Source organism: Triturus cristatus, chromosome 1_1, assembly GCF_964204655.1.
Source record: "Triturus cristatus chromosome 1_1, aTriCri1.1, whole genome shotgun sequence".
Taxonomy (NCBI): domain Eukaryota; kingdom Metazoa; phylum Chordata; class Amphibia; order Caudata; family Salamandridae; genus Triturus; species Triturus cristatus.
Window position 1 is genome coordinate 993,623,422 of NC_140579.1, and position 17,266 is coordinate 993,640,687.

Below are 17,266 nucleotides of genomic sequence, written 5' to 3' on the forward strand. Positions count from 1 at the left end.
TGTTACCAGCGAGTGAAGTTTAACAAACGTTTCTAAGCTCTGCATTCGGTGCAAAATTACAGAACGTTTCAAACCTTTGCAAGTGAAAATCTACATTTTGCATATCCCTGGTGGTAACTTACAAAATAAACTGGGATTTTTTTTTTAATGATCATATTTTTTATTTTCTTGGTTTAGTTCGCGATTTCAGGAGTTGCTTTGCCGATGAGAAATGTTCATGAGATAAAACAAATGCTATTTTGCAATTAGCTCAGACATCGATCTTTTAGAAAGTAAGAATTAAAACATGAGGTTGTTAAACAGTTATTGAGGTCGAAAGTATAGACCTACAGTTTTATTGCATCCACTACATCGCCTACCACTATAACACCAATATATTTCCTATTCCTATTCCACATCTACTTATCGTGACAATATAGTGAAAGTAGATGTAGTAAATATGATATTACTGCCATGCAATATAATAAAAACAATATAGCTGGGGTATACTAAACATGGGAAAATAAAAAATGCGAAATCAATTTTAGATGGCAGAAACTAAAATAGATATTGCAGGAAGGAACATCTCCGTGAAATTGAGCATTACAACGATTTCTTAATCGGAGTTCACCTGAGTGCAGTACAATGCTGTTAAATGAACCTCCCCGTAGGCTTCATCCTGTCACTCGCGCGCAGGTATGAAGCTGTGTGCAGGAAGCGCTTGGTTACTCTGGGATGGGATATGAAGGTGAGTGAGGAGGTCTTAGGGATGGAGGGCTAAGGGGCTGTATTGGAGATGCGTCTGTAGTAAACCACATACCACCTTTTTTGCTTCAAGCATTCATTCTACCTCTTCTGGCAATGGCATACATACAATGCAAGTAATACCACCTGGAATTATTAAGAACTAATAACATGCTTGAGAACAAGCATTTGCAATGCAATAGGTCTCGCATTAACGCGAGTTTGAGCTATTGACATTGCAAATAACAATGCCTTTTATTTTTGTTTTCTTTTTAAAAACATAAATAAAAGGCATTGTTATTTACAATGTCAATAGCTCAAACTCGCGTTAATGCGAGACCTATTGCATTGCAAATGCTTGTTTTCTGTGAATTTCTACGGTTTCTTAAATGCTAATTCCTATCTATAATGTCCCTGTAACCTATCTGTATCTCTCTATCTCGCTATCTATATATATATTCACAGAAAAAAAACACAGGTTTCAGGGACGTTATAGTTAGTTGGACATTTCACTCGTACAAAACCAGAGAAATTCGGCAGTTATAGTTAGTTTAGCTAACTATAACTCGCACCCCCGAAATGCACTGCTGATGACGTCACATATTACATCATTCATGACATGGTCAGGGACATCACTGATGACATCTCAAATGACATCACTGATGACATCACTTATGACATCATCCAGTGAGTGTTTCTGTAAAGTTTAAATATGTTTTTTATATGCCAGGGTGTAATGAAGAATGAGTGCTTGTATAAGTGTCTGGATGGATGATTTAGTAGGTGCGTGACTGACTGTATAAGTGAGTGATTAAACGTGTCTTACTGAACACATGTGTTAGTGACTAAACTGTGTGACTGTATCAGTCTGTCAGTTGGTATGTAAGTGGCTGCATGGGTTTGTGAACAACTACATGAGTGTCTATATGGGTTATTGATTGGTTGTCTGAAAATCTGTATGGGTGCCTGAGTGTCTGTGGGTGGGTGGGTGGGGGGTTGTGGGACTGTGCATAGATGTGTGAGTGGGTGATTCACTGGGTGTATGGGTTCAAGAGTGCATCTGTGAAGGGCTGTATGGGTGGGTGGGTGGGTGGGTGTGTATGTGAGTGAATGGATGTCTCAGTGGTACATGTGTGAGTAACTACATATGTGAAAGGCAGTATATGTGAGTGTTGGAGTATATAAGTGACTATATGTGAGTGAGTGATTGTGAGAGTGGCTGTATGGAGGATTGTGTGCTTGTATCAGTCATTGTATATGAGAGAAGGTATGTGTTAGTATCTGTATGAATAGGTGAGGTGGTGTGTGTATAACTGTATAGGTGAGTAAATGGGAGTGTGATTATTCTTTGCATGACTGACTAGGTGTGTGACTAACTATGGATGAGTAGCGGTGTGTGAGTGTCTGTATAGGTGTATGAGTGCATATGATAGTGCTGTATTGATGAGTGACTGCATATATGAGTGACTGTATGGGTGGATGTGTGTAGACCTAGGAATCAGTGAGTGGGTATGTAGTAACTTGTATTGGTGTGTCTATGGTTTCGAGAATGGAAGTCAGTATTTTAGAGTGGGTGCATCAAAGGTTATATTAGGGTGTGAGGAGGTGCATCAGATACACTATGGTACACTATGGGTTGGGGTACCCCTGTGATTGGCATGACCTCCCCTGTAAGGCCCTGGTACATAATAGGGCAGGGGAATTAAAAGTACCTCTAATTCCCTAGCATATAATAGGGAATGGCCGTTTATAGGCCAGCAGCCCTTTTCTGCACTTGCATGTGTGCACTGCTGAGCCTGAGGTCAGTTTAAAAGTAGCCCTGTGTGTGCAGAAAGAGGCAAGATTCATGCAGAAAGAGGCAAGAGACATGCAGAAAGAAGCAACAGAGGTGCAGAAAGAGGCAAGAGAAGTTCAGAAAGAGGCAGCAGAGGTGCAGAAACAGGCAGAAGAGGTGCAGAAAGTAGGAAAAGGGGTGCAGGAAGAGAAAAGAGGGGTGCAGAAATGTGCAAGAGAGGTGCAGAAAGAAGCAAGAGCAGTGCAGTATGAAACGGGTGCAGGAGGAGGCAAGAGGGATGCAGAATGAGGCAAAAGAAGAGCAGAAACAAGCAAAAGAGATGTGGAAAGAGGCTAGAGGGGTGCAGAAAGAAGCAAGAGGTGCACAAAGAGGGGAGAAGGGTACAGAAAGAGGCAAGTGGGGTGCAGAAAGAAGGAAGAGAGATGTAGAAAGAGGCAAGAGCAGTGCAGAAAGAGACAAGAGCAATGCAGAAAGAGGCAAGAGCAGTGCAGAAAGAGGCAAGAGCGGTGCAGAAAGGCAAGAAAAGTGAAGAAAGAAGCAAAAGAGGTGCAAAAAGAGGCAAGAGGCATGCAGAAAGAAGCAAGAGAAGAGCAGAAAAAAGTAACAGAGGTGCAGAAAGAGGCAAGAGGGGTGCAGAAAGATGCAAGAGAAGTGCAAAAGAAAGAAACAGGTGCAGAAAGAGGCAAGAGAGTAGCAGAAACAGGCAAACTAGGTGTACAAAGAGGAAACAGGAGTGCATACAGAGGCAAAAGAGTGCAGTTCAGAAAGAACCCACGGAGGTGCAGAAAGAGGCAAGAGGGGTGCATACAGAGGCAAAAGAGTGCAGTTCAGAAAGAACCAACAGAGGTGCAGAAAGAGGCAAAAGGGGTACAGAAAGAGGCAAAAGGGGTACAGAAATATGCAAGAGAAGTGCAGAAAGCAAGAGAAGTTCTAAAAGTGGTAAGAGGGGTGCATAAAAGGCAAGAGAAGTGTAGAAAGAAGCAACAGAGGTGCCAACAGAGGCAAGAGAGGTACAAAAACAGGCAAGTAAGCTGCAGGAAGAGGGGTGCTTAAAGAGGCAAGAGGGATACATATTATTGCAAGAGAGGTGCAGAAAGAAGCAAGAGCAGTGCAGAAAGAAGCAAGAGAGGTGGAGAAATAGGGAATAGGAGTGCAGAAAGAGGCAAGAGGAATACAGAAATTTGCAAAACAGGTAGAGAAAGAATCAAGAGCAGTGCAGAAAGAACCAACAGAGGTGCAAAAAGAGGCAAGAGAGGTGCAGAAAAAATGAAGAGAAGTCCAGAAAGAAGCAACAGAGGTGCTGAAAGAGGCGCAAAGGGTGCAGAAAAAAGGCAAGAGAAGTGCAGAAAGAGGCAAGAGGGCTGCAGAAAGAGGCAAGAGGGGTGCAGAAAGAGGCAAGAGGGGTGGAGAAACAAGCAAGACAAGTGTAGAAAGAGGTAAGAGAATTGCTGAAAGAAGCAACAGAGGTGTAAAAAGAAGCCAGAGAAGTGCAGAAAGTGGCAATAGAGGTGCAGAAAGAGGCAAGAGAGGTGCAGAAAGAGGCAAAAGAAGTGCAGAAACCAGCAACAGAGGTGCAGAAGGAGGCAAGAGATCAGTCATGAATCTAGAAAATGCTATTAAAAGAGATTGCAAGCCCATTGCAGTTCTGGATATAAGGACGGCGTCATCCGCATATAGCAAGACGGGAATACCACGCCGCCCTACACATGGGTAATCAACTCCAGTTGCTCTTAGTACAGTCTCCAAATCATGGATGTAAAAATTAAACAAGAATTGAGCCAAAATGCATCCTTGCCGTAATCCCCTCTTAATCTCAAGGTCCCTAGTGACCCGAAGGTCCTGAGAAAACCTGACATTAGCCTTGGTTGATTTATGCAGGTCCTCTAGGAAATTAACAATACTGTTATCCACCCCCATTGCCCTCATGGACTGCCACAATTTAACCATATTAACGCAATCAAATGCAGAGGACAAGTCAATGAAGACAAGGTAGATAGTGCCAGGGCGTGCAACAGTATATTTGCTCAGTATCATAGATAAGTTGAGACACTGAGCAACAGTAGAACGTCCCGACCAGAATCCATACTGGACATCCAACAGGATCTCATGCTCCTCCGCCCAAGTTGATAATCGCTGCAAAAGAATACGTCCTACCACCTTAACCACTGAGTCAATGAGGGAGATTGGCCTATAACAGTGGGTACTGTTCCTGTCACCCTTCTTGAAAACATGGACTATGGTGGAAGAGGCCCAAGACTGAGGACAGCCATTCTTTGCCGCTGCGTTGAACACAGCCTCCAGTATCGGGGCCCAGATCGGAGGATCGGACTTAAGTCCGGAGGAATCCCATCTGGGCCCGGCGCTTTAATAATGGATAGCCCTGCAATACCAGCCATAACCTCACCCTTTTCAAAAATTATTACAGGGACATTTGTGTCCCAACTCTCTTGGCAACTATGCTCAGTAGGGCAGTCAAACAGATTTAAAGTGAGGCACCCACTCCTCCTCTGTGATGTGTGAGTCTAAGACCCCAACCCACTTCCTGACCACAGAGGGGTCGATTCATAATGTTCCAGAACCTGGAGCTGTTCCTAAGAGTGCTTGAATCAATCCGCTCCCTCCACGCCTCCTCCCTCACAGCACCCTTCCGTCTGACCAGAACTGACATATTCTTTACGACAACCGGTTTGAATTCTTGGTTTGGTTGACAGAGCTTCCCTCAGCTTCTTTTCTGCCTTGGAGCACTGCGAGTCAAACCATCTGGGGCCGTGAATGGCAGTTCTTCTAGCCGGGAAACTTAAGATTTTGCCAACTTTACGCACTATTGATTCGTATGCGCCAATAATCTCATTAGGGGAGAAACCTGCAGCTGTGCATAGTGCTAACTCTGGGGCACAGGATACATTTACTTCGCTGTAAAATTTATCTGGGGAAATCTGAGACCATTTAAGTCTTCGCTTGCCATCAGTCGGTCTCAGTGCACCCCTGGTTGAGACATCGCCAATTTGTACTGATAATAGGCCCAACATGTGAACACATAGTGGGTTGTGGTCACTAAATTCGCTCTCCATAATCTTAAAACCATGAAATAAGGATTGCAAGGGAGAGGAAATTAAAATAAAATCTATAAACGACCCCCTACCACGCCCTTTAAAAGATGGCACAGAAAATGTAGTTTGCGGGGCAGTTAAGGACATCAAGGCCACCATGTCCAGTTCATTTATCATATAATTCAACAATTACCCCTGGGCATGATGTTCAAAGTGAAACCCCCTCATACGTGGGCAACCAAACTCAGAAATACAGGATAGTATTGGGTTACCACAGGGATATATGTTAAAATCACCAGAAACCAAAAGATTATGAAGAATAGGGCCAAAAGATTGTCTAATAAATGCTCCCAGGGTGGTAATGTTACAAGCACCGTAAGGACAGGCCACCAAATTGTAGAAGTTAATAAGGCCCCATCTAATGTCCCCTCTTTTGGCTGACAATGCCAGAATTCCTGGGTTTGTGGATGACAACCTGAATCGGGCAATCGACAGCCACAGATATGTACACAGCTAGGCCACCCTTGGGTCTTCCACTCACCGAAGGTGTGGCTGGGACAAAAAAAAAGCCTTATAACCTTCCAAGAATAGGTCGCAATCCACTGACCATGCTTCTTGAAGGCTAATTACCGGAAATTGCTTCACAAATCAGACCCACAATGGTATTTGAAGCTTTTTTGCCAGCCCTGCGATATTCCAAGATAAAAAGTTGGTGGGTCTCTCACCTGTGGGCCCCTCAACTACCTCTACTGGGGACTGGGTAAGTACAACAGGCTCAATCTCGGAGGGCGTGGAGATCCTTAGTCACACTCCTCCAACCCGGTTAAGACAGAAAATCTATTATTTAGTTCCAGTGAGAGATCGACACCAGTCTGACCATCTGTTACAAAGGATGAGTGGGCCATAGAGGTAGGTTGTTGCCTAGGTGCTAGTCTATTTGACCACCCACCTCGGGGAAGTGCCCTGGGGATATTATCAATCATATCCCCGAGAGGGACTGGTTTGTAAAAAAAGCCCAAAGGAAAAACCCTAATACCAGATCAAGAAAGGGGAGCAAGGCAGATGTCCTTAAATAAGATACTGCCCGCAGTGTGGGGGTTGTCAAAGTTTACAATAACAGTCACCCGTGCCCATTCTTCGCGAGCTCCCAATCCAACTCACCCTGCGGGCCATAAGAATGTTTTTAGCCACACGGGCACCCAGAGTGGTGTTATATGTGAACCAATGAGTTAGTTTGTTTATCAGTTGCCCATAGTTCTCGCTAGCCCCTTGGGGGAGGGAGGGCACACTCCCCAAAACCACTACGTAGGGGGTGGATTCCGGTGGGAGGTCGATAACTGGGAGACTCGTTGGCTGTAACTCCCTTCTTTCTGGCCTCCCAACTCTTGAAGGTACAGAGGACCCTGCTCCTATAGGGGACTGACGAGTGCAAGCTGGAATATCAACACTACTAGGCATAATGTTGTTGGAGCTACTCTTATCTGTCACATCTCTGATTGCAGTAGTGCTCGCAGATGAACCTACCCCCGTACCTGTTCCCCTAGTAGCTAATTGATCTCTGCTAATATTTGCACTAACTGCCGGTGTGACCAGCGGTTTGCAACTAACCGTCCCCTCTAGTTTTAATAATCTAGCTTCTACTGAGGTTATTTTCTGCAGAATAGGATCCAATAAGGTAGACATCATGGTATCCCTCCTGTGTGCTATCAGCAAACTGCCCTAACATCGTCTGGATCGTAGGGGTGGGGGGGCCCTCTTCGGAATCATTTACAGGGATGACAGGTGGTGTTTTCTTTCCAGTTGTTTTCTGAGCAGGTTTACTTGTTTTCAAAAATCCTCGGCTCTTCCTTTTTTTTGGAGGGGGATTAATTAGTACGGGTTGGCCTCAATTTAGCTTTCTGCCCTCTGGTCGTAACTTTAGGTTTAACAGGGTTGGATTCTTGGTCAGAAGATGAACAGGAGACAAGGTTTGTCACTGAATCCGGAACATCATATGGGGACTAAGCCGGGATGGGGATACATCATGGTTGGATACCACCAAAGATTCAGAGATTGCGGGAGTTAAAGAGAGTCTACCTTGCGAAGGTTGGGGCTCAAGAGATAACCTTCGTTCAGTAATCTTCATCTCATTAATGAGGGCTGATTCTGCCCTCAATATGAAGGCATCTAAGTTTCCAGCCACACTTCTACCTATACTCGGCTAGCGTTTACTCATGTTAGCCGTATATGTACACGCTGTTATATTATCAAATCCCTGCTTAAGTGCTTCACAGCTTACAGGATAAGGCGCAATATGCAATGTGCAAAATACAATACAGTACTAGATCACAAACCATAAAATGCCAAGTATTAAGACTATCAAAAAGCCTTATATTATCGGTTAAAGTGCAACGTGCATAAAGGTTTTTAGCAGCAACAACAATAAAGGCATTTGGACAAAATAATGTCACTAAAGTGCAGCATGCGGTACAGTGCTCTGGTTCGAAAAAGGCTGGACCCGGAAGTCCAATTGAATCAAATTCAATATGAAAAGTTTAGTCACACCTAATCCGTTAGACCATAGTACATGTGAGTTTTGCTGATAGCGGTAGGGTACAGTTACTGCAGGTAGGTGCAAATGATAGAGGCGGCGAGATGAGAAAGCACACAGTACCTGTTAGCCGACTGCAGATACGGAACAAGAGCCCAAGGCCTGGGGTGAAAGGGGGGTGGCCCTGCCCTGCCTCTTCCTGGCACTGACGGGCAAGGACGGGCCCGCCCAGGCATAGCCCGGGCGCGTCTCGCGCTGCGGGATACTTGCGGCGTTTAAATCGCACCTCCAGGTGCACTGTTGGGCGTCAGAGCGGGGCAGGGAATGCTGGGGGATGTAGTTCTGAAGAGCCGTTCCTCTCACGACAGGTGAAGAGAAAAGAAAACCCTGCAGCGTTGGCAGATACCCTCGCGGCGGCGATGGTATGCTGCTGGTGCCCCCTTCGCTGTTGCCCAGAGTGTAGAGCTGCTGTTTTCCTCATAAGTATTCATAGCAGGCTATGCCCCCTTTAATCACCAGTCTGCAAACGCGTTCCCTGGCGCGCTCTTCGATGGGGATTAAAGTCCCCTTTGCTGCTGGGGGTCCTTAGTGGCCAACTAGCCTACCTGATACCTCCAGTAAGGCAGTTAGTGGGATTGCTGAGAGGGGGACACAGGCCACGCCCCCTTTCTCCACCACTCTGATATCGTGCCTTGTGGCGCGCTCTTTGTTAGGGGATGAAGTCCCCTTGCCTCCGGAGGGTTTCCCTGGGGGGCCAACTAACCCTCCTGTTATCTCTAGTAAGCCCCACACAACTGGATTGCTGAGAGTGGTCAGAGGCCACGCCCACTTTGTACACCACTGTGGAAACGCGCCTGCTGGTGCACTGCTGCTCAGGGGATAAAGTCCACTTTAGGCCTGAGGTCCTCAGGACAGAAGAGGACCTCATCGCCCCACTAGCAGTGTGCCAAGAGGCGTGTTTGCAGAGTGGTGTAAAAAAGGGCATGGCCTCGGACCACCTCTCAGAAATCCCACTGTGTGGGGCTTACTGGAGGTACCTGATGGGCTAGTTGGCCCCTCAGGATTCAAGGGAAATTTAATTCCCCAAATTATAACGCGCCAGGAAGCGTGTTTGCAGAGTGGTGCAGCGAGAGGGCTATATATATTTTTAAAAGGGGGGCTGTGTGGCCCCACTTCTTTTAGTATTTTTTGGGCCCTGAGGACCCCATCACCCAGGGCCTGAGCATTTTTTTCTTTAAAAAAACAAAACAGGAAGGGGGCCACGTGGCCCCCCCTTCCCCCGGACTCCATCGCCCGGGGCCTGACCTCCTTGATGGGGACCGCGGGGGAGCCCCAATGCCCCCACGGTCCTAACCGGCTCCCCATCTCCTGCGGGAGCCAGCATTGCTTTTGGGCAAGGGGTGCTGCTGAAATGCAGCTCCCCTTGTCCAAAAGCTATTCTGCTTTGCTTCTTGGAAGCAAGAGCAGGTTTCCTGCTCTCGCTTCCAAGAAGCAAAGCAGTGATTGCTATGGCTCCCGCCCTGTCATAGCAAACGGCAATGTCCCGGGGGTGGGCACCCCGGAACATTGCAGGAGCCGGCCTTGGGGGGTGGCGTTCCCCAGGGCCAGTGAGAGCTCAAGGAGGGGACCCACGCGGCCCCACTACCAACTGATATAAGCTCCGGGGAGGTGGTGGTCCCCGGGGGTCCGCAACGGACCCCTGTATTTAAGTAATTAGTGCCCCGGGAGGTGGCAGTCCCTGGGGCAGTGTGGGGAGGAGGAACACCCCCACTCATTTTTTTATAAATAAGCCCTGGGGAGGTGGCGGTCCCCGGGCTGTGTGGGAGCTGCGTGCCTCCCGCACATTATGGATGAAGCACCGGGGAGGTGGCGGTCCCCGGGGCTGTGGGGGCCCCCGCTACTTTATTGGACATTGCCCTCGGGACCTGGCCCACCCGGGGGCTTATAGAAAACAAAGCGCGGGAGTCCGTGCTTTTTTTTTATTTTCTCATCCGGATTTCCACACACAGTGTGGGACCCCCTGAGCAGACCTAGGGGGTCAGGGTGTTTCTATCCTTCCCCCTTTTCTTGTTTTTTTAATCTTTTTTTTTTACTGTCTTCTGACTCAGTTTTACAGAGTCACAAGATGGCTGCCCACACTTCCTGGTTTGGAGTGTTGGCAGCCAATAACAATGAAGTTCATGCTCGGAAGGGTTCACGAATCCTGCTCGGCCCTCAGATATCGATATTTTTTTTTTTTAGATTTCTCAGTTACTACTGAATGGATTAACAGCATTTAAAGTAAAGAGTGCACTCTGTAACAACAGCTTCCTCTCTGCCAAATTTGGTGTAATTTCTTTCAGCAGTTCGGGCTGTAGCCGCGACGTAAATTCCTATAGAAATTAGCATGGGGAAAATGCATTTTGGGACCCCCTTTTTTTCTCAGCCCCCGCTTGACGAATCACCCCGAAACTTTTAAGACAGGAGCTGACCGGAGCGCTCAATTAGTTTTGAAAACTTTGCGAAGAATCGTCAAATTGCGCCAAAGATATTGGCAAATCAAAAAACGCTTTTCCTATGGAAACTAGGTCCTAACTATACCTATCTACTGGTGACCGCCAGTAGGTGATATATATATATATATGCAACTCCTTCAAGCAATCTCTGCACTTCCGCAATATATGTGGTGAACAGAGACAACACGAATCCTCTGAGAATTAGGCACTGTAGTTTTTATTAGACCTTCAAATCTGACGCGTTTCGGACTGGAACGTCCTTGCTCACAGATAGCCAGGCAAAGCTCGCCCTTTTTTTTAAATATGCATTGTGATAACCACGTGATTAATTAACATAGAAGAAATACTACTACCTTAAATATGTTGAAAACGGTAAGTCTATTCTTGTATATGAATACATGAATACATGTTTATGCCATTTACTTTGTTAATGTCCTAAAAGGAAAAATTACCAAAAAAAAATAACCCAATTGGTGTTGGCATCAAAAATAGATCATCATAATGTAAGCAGTGTGACCAGTTATTAAAATAGTAAACAAAAAATGGTCTATGGCACATATATTTACTTCCACATATTAGAAAGGGTGGCAACAGAGCACTGTACAATAGGAGCAGCAGCTTTGCAATTGATCTTTGGTACGGCAGCAACCAGCTATTTTTAATTTCTTATAAATGACCTAGATCGCCTTGTTATTTCTTTTTTAAAGTCAGGAGCCTCTGATGCAGCTCTGCCCTGGTTTCCTTTCTCTGGCTGCATGTGGAGTTTGGGGCCTTCTACTTTGTGAGCACTAAGTCAAGGATGAGGTACCAGGAGGTAATTGTCAAATTACTTCCCAGTAATCTTCGAGTTCTAATATTTCATGGAACTGTTATGGAACTCTACTCTTTCTGCTCTTCATAGGGCCAAGAGGGGAGCGGTTTGGTTACTTTCTAGTTCAGGGCTTGTTGTAGGACTCTGTTTGTGGCACATAGGTATTAGAGAACGGGTAAATTCTGTCTACTGGATGATGTAACCCTGTATTGTATGAACTGTAACGAGGATTCAAACTAATCCAGGTTACCAGTAAGTAATCGTAGCATCTGCAGCAGCCACTTATATTGATATTTCCTGTCGAATCCATGTTGAGGATCCTCAAAAGGTTATTTCTGAGAGCTGCAAGGGTTTAAAATCTAGAGGTTATTTAAATGGGCATTTCCATTTGTTTAAGTTGTAGAAGTTCAGTAAACCTTAAATGTGCCAGCATTTGGCAAATCCTTCCATTCTTTTGCTTCCCTATCTGTTTGAATCCTTTGAACATTGACATACACTGTACTGATATCCAGGTAGCAACAATTAGGGCTCTGTAATAGACAAATGAGATAAAATGGCTGCTTTTTTTGTTGTTGCAAAAATAGTGATATCAAATCAAGTAATTTTGAAGTGATCCCTGGTCTACCCGGTCTGAAGCTATCTAGCTACACTGTTCTTAACACCTCAGACATTTTTCTAGCATATTAAGTTCGATGTCAGGGAAGTAATTTCCACAAAACAATAGGGCTAATAGAAGTGAAATCATATGCTTTTAAGCGTTCACAACATGTTAAGTTGATGGCTCCCCAGGAAGCATATCGTGGCCCATTGTTTTAACAGGCAACCCAGTCGTGTAATACAGATAATACATCTTTTTAGGCATCAACACAGACCCTCGGGGTCACCAGTCCTGCATGCGCAGGCACTTCTGTCAGTCTCCGAAGAAGCAGTTAAATAAAAAACAAGCATTTGCAATGCATCGGATCGGTCTCGCCTTCGGGACCCTATATGTATTTAGCAATTCAGCATATTAGCCTGGGTGCTGAAACATCTACTGTTCTTTAATATGGAGGGAAAGTGAGCACCAAACTGCATAACACTCCAGGTATGGGAACAATTGGAGAGAAATATTGCCCTTTAGCGGGAAATGGTATAGTCGAAAGCTGTGTTTTTAATATAGAATCAGGGCCTTCGGTGGTTATATCACTTAAAATACAAGATTTGAAGACAATTTCTATGGAGCGATCTCTGTGCGGGCAGAAGGACATGGAGGAGGTAGGTAGTATGGGTGGCAGGCAGTGTGTGCAAAGCTGGACACAGGAGATCTTAATAGCACTTAGCATGAATTAATGTACCTCACGGCAGGATCCTTCTAATTGGGTATTTAGGTTTTTGCCATAGCTCACGCCAACTTGTAGACAGCCCCTGCAACATTAGCAGTAGATCTAGTCTTGAGATGACCGTATTTTAAAATAACTTTTGCTACAAACAGATGCATCTTGGACTGGGCTTGGGACAGTCTTGCTTCAGGAGTTTGACGATGGGGAACACCAAGTGTTCTGCATTAGTTCAAAAGCGTTGACTCATGAGATGACATATGCGACTATTGAAAAACAATGTTTGGCTACACAATGAGCTATGGAAGCACTGAAATTTTATTCACAAGGGTGCCACACCAAGGCCATAACAAAGCATGCTCGATTTAGTTGGTTGGCCCTGAACAAGGCCAGTACCCATAGGCTATTGCTATGGTTCTGACGTTGCATCCATACTCCTTGTCGATAAATTATAAACCAGGGAAATTGACAAATACAACTTGATTACTAATCAAGGTTGTATAAAAATGCCCTGCCCAGATGTCAGGGGTCAAGAGGAAAGCAAATGTAAGGAGGTGTTTAAGGGTATTTACCAAAAGATCATGGAGCCACTCCAACAGCAGGAAAGGCGGAGGCTCCCGTGGTCAGTAGGATGGCTCCAAATGGGTGTCGCCGCCAGACAGTTCACACTCACTAATTCTTAAACTATTACTGCAATAACATCCATCCACAAATCCCTTCCTGCCCAAACAAATACTTGTGAAATACAGACAAGTTGGATAGTAATTAAGAAGCTACCGATGACGTATTCCAGAATAAGCCATTTCACTTCAATCACTAAAATACCAAGCATTAGCAGAGCCAAGAGGTCCGGCGTTCCTATGGTGCATGCACAGAACTAACAAGAAGGCAGTGGTAGATATCGGTGTACTCTGAACATACACACACACTAATGAAATTCATGCATGCAGACATGATGCTCTATGCATGCACTCTTATGAAAGCCAATCTTGGTCACTTTGACAATTACTATTTTTATTATATCAATTGCTATTAGCATTAACCCTTTTTCAAAGCACTCTCAATGCATGCATATGCAGAAGAACAAGAGTAGGAACCAACGTTTCTGAAGATCACATAGTTTGACAAGAGGATAGGCATCAAGGAGGAGAAATACGACAAACTTTAAGATAAATGGGGGAGTGCACTGGTTGCCGTGGCTGTATTAACAGGTACTCCTGTTGCAGGGATTCTGCTTATGCACAGAACTATGCGCAGGAAACCAGGACCTCAGAGAATTGTGATGTACCAGAGACTTCCCTCAGAACCAAGAACCCCTATCCGACTAGCTTAGTGTCCCATTCGTTATCCGAGATTTAGCTCGGCGGTCCCAATGTATAGACAACCCAGAACAAGCGACTTAGATACTCTCAGGAGTGGTGGGAATCTGAAATACCCGTTGGTAGCTATATATCAGTCCACAACAGAATAACAAAGACACAGTAAAGTTTAAAGAGTTTATTTTATAAACCTCGCGTACTAAGATGCAGTACTTTGGCTAACACAAGCAGACAAATGGTTAAGATCAGCACCATCAGCATTGTTACAATACCATAGAAAATGAAAGGAGCAATCATAATAATAATGACAGTGGAAAGCGACCACCATCCTTTCTCTAGGAGAAGTGTGGCTCAATGATTAGAGCGGCAGACCCTGATGCAGAGGTCTAGCCCGGGACCAGGGTTCAATTCCCCACCTCGGCAGGTCTTGGGCTAAAAAATTCCACGGACCTGATAATTCTCGCCTCGGTGCCTATTCCAATCATGGAGTCCCACTCTGCAACTCTGGGCAATAGCTTGCTTAATCTCCACAACGGCCCCCACAACGCTAAGGATGCCTGGCCTCCACCTTGGGGGTGCCCAGGAGTGGACGCCTCACAGGGAAAGCCAGGATGGGTTCCACAGCGGTATTCGTACAAGCGCCTTGAGACCCTTGCGGGTGAGTAGTGCGCTATACAAGTATCAAATTAACCTGTGATCCAATTAATTAACCTATCTCTAGCAACTAATAAGTTATTATTAGACTAATAGAAGGTCTCTTAGGCTTGCATGGGGGACCCCATACCTTATAGATCAGCTTAGTGGAATCACATCACAGGATCAGCTAGGCTCTCTCCTGCACCAGCTCTTCGTTTCGAATGTAACAGAAAACATGCTGCTCTGCAATATTAAAGGACTCGTCTTTCAGGTATTGGCAGCTGTATGTATGTTATGGCTAAGAAGTGGTACGATCAACCTGAACACAACAACCTGCACCGTTTAGTGACCCAGACTCGTTCTTTACACGGTGTACAGACCAAGGTCACTGCTCACTGTTAAGGATGTTAAACAACAGACGGTTCTCATGTGAAGCAAAGTCGAGTCAGCAGTTCTCGAATGAATAACATGTAACAACAGTGTCGCGTGCAAAAGCAGCAGAAGCGGCAAGCTGGCTTTCTAACAGCCGACGAGGTTATGCTAACTTAGCGTTGTACATAGGGAGTGGTTAACCCATACTACACCCCCCTTGATCGGACTACTGACCACTAGGGGCGCACTTATCAAGAACGCAGAGTTCAAGTTAGAAAGAACGGAACCAAGGGCATGAACTATAAGTCCATGGGCCTCATGTAGGTAAATAAATTTTACCGTTTCTTAAATACCGAGCCGTACCGAATCGGTAAATTAGAATCGGTAAGTTATATGTAGGTAAAAATTCGGTAACAGTTACCGATTCGGTAACATTCGGTAATCACGAATCGGAATTCACCGAATCGGTAAATACCGAGGTGGTATTTACCGAATCGGAAAATACCGAGGTGGTATTTACCGAATCGGAAAATACCGAGGATACTACCACCTTCCCTTTACTAAGAAGCTAATATTATTATCATGCCAATAGAAGGTCTCCTAGGCTTGAATAGGGGACCCCATACCTCAAAGATCAGCTTAGTGAAATCACATCACAGGAGCATCAGGAGTCTTCTCGCAGGAAGGCTCGTCTTCGGTCTGAATCATGAACATGATGTCTGTGATATTAAAAGCACCAACTTTCAGGTATTTGCAGCTGCGCGTGTGTTATGGCTAAACAGTGGGTCGATCAACCTAGAGTGGAAAACATGCATTGTGTAATAATCCAGACTGTTCGTCACACCATGTACAGACCAAGGTCGCTGCGCAGAGCTTGGGATGGTAACAACAGATTGCTCTCGTGTGAAGCAAGTCTCGAGTCAGCAGTTTATTTAAGAAATAACATGTAAACGCAGTGTCGTGTGCAACGACCAAAAGATGGCTTTCTAACATTTAACGTGGTTATGCTAACTTAACAATGTATGTACGTATTCAGGGAGAACTCACTACACGCCCCCTTGATCGAAGCACCATTCAATAGGCAAGAAAAGAGAGAACGCAGAGTTCAGTTTCGTCAGAGCAGAACAAGGCGTAACCAATGCTGCGCCAAAGTCCGAAACTTCAAACAATAGCAGCATAGAATTCTTAAAAAAAATGCAAGTATATAATAAACCTCAAACCGACCATCAGGAAGAGAAAAATGAGAAATAAAAGAAATAAATGTTGCGCCAGGGTGCTGTCCAGTAGCACAGGCGCAATGGACGACAGTCCAGTTAATCCATGAATGTATAAGCAGCATATGTGGCCACTGCTTCCAACAAAAAATCGTTTGCAGGGCCACTGAAAGTCTCAGCCATCCAATTAAGTAAAGAAAAGGAACATACGTGTTCTCCAACCATCGGAGCCTCTAGCACAATCAGAGGGCACCCGGAATGTTCCTCCAAATAGCTCATAGCCAAGAAGTCGTTGGCGGCCGCTGAGATGTCCCAATTACCCAGGATACCATGCGCCGCACCACAGGCCATAATCCGGACACCAGAACAGGCCAACTCGTGAGACACTAAGGGCCTCATCAGTCGATCGAAATCCGGCACCGGAGACACCATGTTGGTCAAGCACAAATCCAGAGGCCATTCAAAGGGACAATCCAGGCAGTGAAATACAGGTTGTACGCAGGTGAAGTAGGAATACCTGAAGGATAATCCATAAGCCAGGCTCAAAGTCGCCAATGGCAAAGTACCATGAAAGTCAAGCATCCTATCACGAAGAAGATGCAGACGGGACAGGTGCTCGTGTGGCACAGAAGGAGCAGCCATTCCGGAGTACAAAAAGGAAAAGCAGCACACCTGCCACTAGCGCCAGAAGCAGCGGGACACCTCCAAAGATGCTCGAGAAAAGTGAATGAAGAAATGCCGGAATCACACAAAAAATAGTTTGGAAAGAGGTCACGAGACCCGAGCCCACAAGTTTAAAAAAATGAGCCAGGCCGGTCGTGGACGAGGCATTGAAAATAGTATGGATCAAAGAGCCGAAATGCAGGGGGAGGTCAGTATTCAGAAGCGCCTGTACCTCAGTGCGCGAATTAGCAACGTGAAGGACAAATGTTTCACGAGAGGAAGTCAAAGGCACCTCTTTTTGGGACAATAGCGCTCTTATTCTGCACAACTTGTTGAACTCTG